A 7,359-nucleotide genomic window follows, 5' to 3' on the forward strand; every position below is an offset into this window, starting at 1 on the left:
AAAGCTCTCGGTTAAATCGGTTAACCGGTTTAACCGGACCGTTTAACCGTGTACCGTTTTAACCGAAATTATCGGTTAAAATTCTTATTGGTTCGGTATCGGTTAATAAACCGTTTAACCGAAAATTATCGGTTAATAACCGATAAGGTCCTTAACCGGACCGTTTTGACCGATACCCAGGCCTAGTTGGTACGAAAGAACATCCCCTGAATTTTTTCAACTTTCGTTTTTAAATTTTAAATTTTTTTTTTTTCAAATTTTTAAGATAGTTTTGTTTAATTGAAAATTTGATTGAGATAATTTCGTCATTTTGCTAGCATTTGGGGTATATTGTTATTATTTTGGTAGTTTGAGAGTAAATTGTCGTAATTGATAATTTGTGGATAGATTGTCATTGAAGTGATAATTTAAGAGAGTTAAGAGGATTTTACCATAAATATTATATAATCACAACCGATATGGATAAATAAATATCATTAATTCAAGTAGGTTGATTAAATTCATTTAAAAAATTAATAAACATCTTTCAAACAAAACAAATATAGCACTTTTTGTTTTGTTTTTTTTTTCTTGTAACAATGCAAACTATTTTTAAGATTTGAACATTCCAGTCATACCGGACTTTGAACGCATGTCTAATAATTCTTGTTTTCACAAACAAACAATCCTCCATTGACTTTACTTGGACTATTATTTTGTCGTGCTTAAGAGACTAAAACGACCTCGATTTAACAATTACACTATTAGGGAAACAATTAAACAAAGTCCATGGGTACCCATTGAAGATACATGATTGGCAATTTTTTCCATCACTATTACCTTCTCATGCTATCACCGGTCCATTACCATGTTTCATGTTTGGGATAGTGACAAAACCTTCACGTTTCTTACAAGTTAAATTGCCGAAGATCGATGTTCTAAAAAAGTGACGTGCTAATAATAATATATCATTCTCACATTTTTTTAAATAGTATTCATAAAAATAAATAAATAAATAAAATAAAATAAAATAAAAAGTTATTCTCATGAACAGTGGCGGAGCCAAACAATTCTTATTGAGGGTGCCGTTAAAATTTTTTTGGCATTCTAAAAAATTTTTCCTTCCTAAAAATTTGATAATTCACACAATATATGCATTACAAAAAAATATCTATAAAAGTTCATAAATATGTGCTCAAATTGATATATTAGAAATGTAACATGTCGGCACTATATCAAAAAGACATAAATACAAAAAAAAAAAAAAAAGTCTAGAACTGCACTTTACGGTCTCTTAGAAGTACAAAATCATCAAATATCGAATCTAAATCGAAACTCTCAACAATTTTCCTTTCAATATAGAGAACTAAACTTTTTGCAAGAAGATCATCATCTATTTTGTTGCGAAGTCATGAAATTGATAAAATAAATCTCCACCATACAACCTCAAGAAACTGATAAAATAAATCAAAAAATCCAAAATTAAAATTAGGTAAAAGAAATATACTAAAACAAAAATATAACACAAAAGCGACTGAGAGTCAGAGAAAATGAGTTAGTTTGAGCACAAAGCCCGACTCTTCTGAGATAGAAAGAACGAAACAAAGAGAGCATCTAAGCGTCTTAGACTTTGGGCAATTGCGGGTGCCGTGTCTTAGGTACTGGGTAGGTAAAAAAAAAAAAATTTTCCCACCAAAAAACAAAAAAATTAAAAGTTCACGGGACCCTCAATGCATCAAGTGGCTCCGCCACTGCTCATGAACAGAAATCAGTTTTTTTTTAAAAAAAACTGCCCCCACAATTATAAGGGTATATCATATATGTATTTCCGCACTGATTTGATGGTTCTAAATAGACCCTAAACACGTCAGCCATAGTTCATAAGTGAGTTGAGAAATCCACACAAGTCTATCCCTTGTTTGGTGAGAAGCTAATGTAACGAATATTTGATCTGGAAATTGTTGATGTGATATAAAGTAAATTGAAATTTTGAAGAAATGATTTTTTTTTTTTATTTTTTTTTCTTTTATGTTTCGTTTTTGAATTTATTTGTCTTCTTTTTAGATTTTATTTCACTAGCTATTTATGGGGTGAAAGTTTGGTCATTCTCTAAAGTTTTGTTTGTAGGAATCTTTAAGAGTAACGGTATTGAGTTTCCCGTCTATCTTTTGTTGTCCTTTGGTTCTTTTTAAAGAGTAAATCATGGACGGATGTAGATGAGTTTTTCAGGCATATAGTATAGTTGTCACTATAGTAGAGACTGATTGCATTTGGAAATACACTTGTAGCGAAAATGAAAAGGCCCATAAATCAATGATCGGTAGCGGCTAAAGACGTGATTCACCGGGATTTCTAGCATACCTGAAATGGATTGGGATAATGATATTCAAAGATAGTCTCGTAATAGCTCGAGAAGCTATTATGTGTGTCATAGATAGTGTTTGGATTGTGAAAATTCTAAATTATATCTTTAGCATTGTATTAGGGGAGTAATTTGCCTCATTTGATTGTTATATCAATGAAGAGATATCGTTCAAAAAAAAAATTGAATTTTTTATGTGGAAATGTAAAAAAATTTTGTTTTATAGTGACTTTTTTTTTTTTTTTCAAGTGCAATAAAAGATACTAAAAATAATTATTTTGATATAAAAAGAAAAGTAAAAAAGTTGGAGAGTTTGAATTTTTTTTAAAAAATTGTAACTTATGCAAGTTGAATGCCAAATAAGGCCATAGTATGGAACTTGGGCCTCAATTATCTGTTTTTTTTTTTTTTTTTTTTTTTTTCTACTTTATTCCCACGTTGTGCAGAAGAATATATATATATATATATATATATATAATGAAGAATTCTGTACTTACAATTAACCACAAGATTGTGGGTTTGGTAAAGCTTTTCTAGGTGCTTTTTTTAATAAAAATAAAACGTGATTGGTGGGATATAAAGTAAGAAAAAAGTTTATTATTTTTTATATGAGAAAGTAAAAAGTTATTAATGTAATATAAAAGTGAAAAAGTTATAATGTTTTGAAGTTGACTTTTTTAAAGAAAAGTGAGGGGAGAGAGGAAATAGTTTGCCAAACAAGCCTTGAACTATGAAGAAAATAATTTTTATAAGGTCTTGACGCAAAGCAAGACCTCTTTGCCCCTCTAATGAGAACTTGACAAATTAGTTTGAAACAACCTAAGACAAATAACTACTTATGTAAGGCAACCACAAATAACTACTTATTTATTTTAATTTTCTGACCACAATTAACATGCTTGTCTACTTGATCTAAAAACATTTCATCATTAGAGGAGGGAGTCTTCCCCTCCCCCTCTACTCCCCGCTCCTATCTTCCCTCTCCCTTTTTGGTTTTTTCCTTGTTTTTTGTTTCTTGTTGTTTTTAGGTGTTCTTTAACCAGACCAGCAACTTCAGCATCTTCCAACGTGCTATGGGGGTTCATCTCCTCCTTGAGATCGGTGGGGTTCTAGATCTAGGTCTGCAAACTTAGATTTATTCTCCTCAACCGGTTTTCGTTTCGCCACGCACCAACGCCGGCCGCTGCTGCTTACTGGTTGTTTGTTTGTGTTTTTGTTTTTGAATAAGAGTTTTCTTCATTCTAGATCTACACTCATGAGCGATTTATGGGGTGATGAGGATTATATTGGTGTCAGGGATTTTTTCTCACGGCTGAAAAATAAAAGTTAGGAAATATAGCTACCTATGTCTTTGATCTAGTTTGTCCAAGAGTAGATCTGTGCATTAACCGCAGTTGTACATAGTTTAGCATAAAAGTTGAGGTTATAAATAATACGTAATTGTAAGATATATATGTATTGTATCTATGATGTTGTAACCTCATAACTTTGCGCTATGATTTTTCAGAGCTTATGCTCTATGATGTAAAAGCTTTATAGATCTTATTATCAATGAAATTACAAAGATTCTCATTTCCAAAAAAAAAAAAAAAAATGAACTCAAGCCAAGAAATGAGCCAACACATTAACGGAGGAGTAATGTTACTCTTCGTGTACATTATCACATTTATTTTATATTGGTTGACATAAAGTATTTTAAGAGACTTTTTATTTTATTTTTAATTTGCTAACATGAAAAGCCATTTAAAATACAACACGTCAACTGGTGTGAAATAAATCTAAAAAATAACATCACTCTTAAAAGAAAGAGAAATGCTACGATTCCTCCTAGCATTACTTCATCCTATGTGGATATTTTTTTCTAAAAACAAATGAAAAAAAATTACCCCATTGGTTGCTCATATTTTTTTTAGAAAACAATATCAACCTAGGATGAGAAGAATATCAGTTTGAAGGAAATTTTCTTCAACCTGCTCTAATACGTGCCAAGAGTCATCTCGTACATGTTTTTCTTAATATTTTTAATAGTCATTTATTGTCATTCTACTAACCTAAAAACTCGAACATTGATTTTTAGAAATTCAAACATGTTGAATGACATTCGTCACTTATTAGAGTAAGTTGAAGAAAATTTTTTCCAAACTAATTTGAAAGAAATTTGTGTCCACCCCAAAATTAGGAATTGAGGTTTCTACAATTTCAAGGATTTGAATATCCAAATATCGAGGTTGTTCATCACAAAAGAACAACTTTTTTTAAAAAGAGTACAAACGAACAATTTGATTTGAAGGTAATTAGTTTTCAAACATCTACATGAAAATTTGAAAATTTTTTTTAGTAGAAAAGACCACGCCACATAACCCTTAGAAAATAGAAGTTGATAGGGGCTAGGTAGAGCAGGATGACTTACATGCTATTATTTTAATAACAGCATATATGCTGTAGTTTAAGCAACAGTCAAGATTAAATCTTTTAAAAATCTCTCTTCATTTTCTTTCTCCTATTAAAAGCTTTTAAAAATAAAGCAACTATGAAATTCAATCTTGGTCGTTGCTTAAACTACAGCATACTGTTATTTTAATAACAACATGTAAGCGAAATCCAGTAGAACATTACTTGACCTAAATAGTTGGGGTAACACCAAACTAATAAATAAGGAAAAACTTCATGAAAATTATTGAACCTTTACTCGTTTTGACACTATCCTCAAAGTTTAAAAACTCTCAATTAAGAATATCGAACTTTTAATTACCCCATTCTGTTAGGATTTTCCTTCAATTTTTGTCAATTCAAAATACTCATTTTTTTTTTTTTATAAAAAAAATTATAAAAGATGTTGCAAAAATATTGCAAGATATTTTTTTATAAAAAAAAAATAAACACCTCAATCTTTATATTTTCTATTTTATTTTTTTATAATAAAAAGCATGAATATTTAAAAAAAAAAAAAAAAAAAAAATTGACAATTTTTTTTTTTTTTTAAATCTAATAAAATTGAATAATTGACAGAACTTGTTCAATTTCGTAATTAAGATCGTGAAAGTTAAGTTTTTCCAATAAATAACAACAACCTCATAAAACACAACGGCCTTGAAAGCATCAATTTGTAGGAATTCTCGAGTTAATAAAAGCTATCACCATACGGTTCTAAATTTCTAATGGTTTTGGATAAGTCTGAAAAATTCAAATCCATTGATTTTCCTTTTTTTTTTTCCTTTTTCTTTTTTTTTTTTTTAAAAAAAAAAACTGCCCCACAATTATAAGGATATATGTATTTCCACACTGACTTTGACGATTCTATATAGACCCTAAACACGTCGGCGGTCGGCCATAGGCTATAAGTGAATTGAGAAGTCCACACAAGTCTATCCCTTGTTTGATGGCAAACTAATGTAATGAATTTTTATTTAGAAATCATTGGTGTGATATAAATTAAATAAAAATTTTGAAGAAATAATTTTTTATATTGGAAAGATTTTTAATTCAGCCTTCAATATTTTAATTTTAACAATGCACCCTCTAAATTTTTAAATTTTTGACTGACAGAACAGAGTCACGTGATCACTCTTGCCTCTTGGCCTTTTTTTTCCCCAAAATGCCCCCACCCACATCTTACCCACAACAAACAGCATCTGGTGCTTTTCCTTTGCCTAGTCCGTTGTCAGCCAGTCAATCCGCCACGTGGTCAGTGGATTCGGGGAAAGCGAAAGCGAGATGAAGAGAGATTCGTCGTCAAACAAAGAGGAAGATTGCCAGAACCACCTTGCACGTGCCGTTTTGATTGAAGATGCCACCCACCCTGACTCCATGAGAGCCACCTTGTCGAAATTCATCACCACTTTCATCTTTGTGTTTGCAGGGGAAGGCTCTTTACTAGCTCTGGGTAATTATCTTCAGTTGTTTACATAGAAGCTAACTTGGGTTGTGAACGGCATTGGTAAGTTCCCTCTTGGCTTGATCTGCCAGATTTGAAAGCTCAGTTGTTTGGGATGGGGGGCCTGATCTGCCGGATCTTCAGTTGTTTACATGGAAGCTCACTCTTGGCCTTGTTTCTCAGAGCTCCCGGTGTGAGAGAAAGAGAGAGAGATAGACGAAGAGAACTTACCGGTGGCGTAGCAACGGCAGATTCGATGTGCATGAGCGTGAGAGATGAGTTTGGGATGGGGGGCATTTTTGGTAAAAAAAAGGCCAACAGTGATCACATGCGAGTCATGTGATCACTGTTTCGCCAGTCAAAACAGCTTTAACTGACGGATTGGTCGAATTGTAAAAATTTGAAAGTTTGGGAGGTGCATTGCAAAAATTAGAACATTCTCTATTGGTTCCTTAACAGCCCCCCTCAAACGAATGGGAGGGGGAGTAACCATGAGTTTGTCTCTGAGGAAAAGAAATCGAGAGGAGGTAAGGCCCTTTGTAAAGATATCAGCACATTGATCTTGAGTTGGGATGTAGCTAGCACAAAGATCTTTGTGAAGAATTTTCTCACGGATGAAGGGGTAGTCAACTTCTATATGCTTGGTACGAGCATGGTAGATGGGATTAGAAGCTAAAGCAATAGCTCCTATGTTATCACACCAGAGTACAGGAGGATCATGGAGAGAAACTTGCAATTCTTTGAGTAGCATTCGAAGCCATGAGAATTCAGCAGCTGTAATGGCCATTGCACGATATTCAGCCTCGGTGCTAGATCTCGAGACAACAGGCTGCTTCTTGGCATGCCAAGATACTAAGTTGGATCCGAAGAAAACACAATACCCTGTAGTGGATCTGCGATCAAGAGGATCCCCTGCCCAGTCAGAGTCACAGTATGCCTGAAGTTGAAGAGGACCTGAAGTGAAGTGAAGGCCATGATCTGGTGTGCCTTTGAGATACCTTAGAACTCTTTTAGCAGCCTGCATATGTTCTGTAGTTGGACAATGGAGAAATTGACACAATTGATTGACAGTGTAGGCTATGTCAGGTCTTGTGAGTGTGCAGTATTGTAGAGCTCCAATGATATGACGATAGGTTGTGGGATC

The sequence above is a fragment of the Corylus avellana genome, chromosome ca2, assembly GCF_901000735.1.
Source record: "Corylus avellana chromosome ca2, CavTom2PMs-1.0".
In the NCBI taxonomy this organism is placed as follows: Eukaryota; Viridiplantae; Streptophyta; class Magnoliopsida; order Fagales; family Betulaceae; genus Corylus; species Corylus avellana.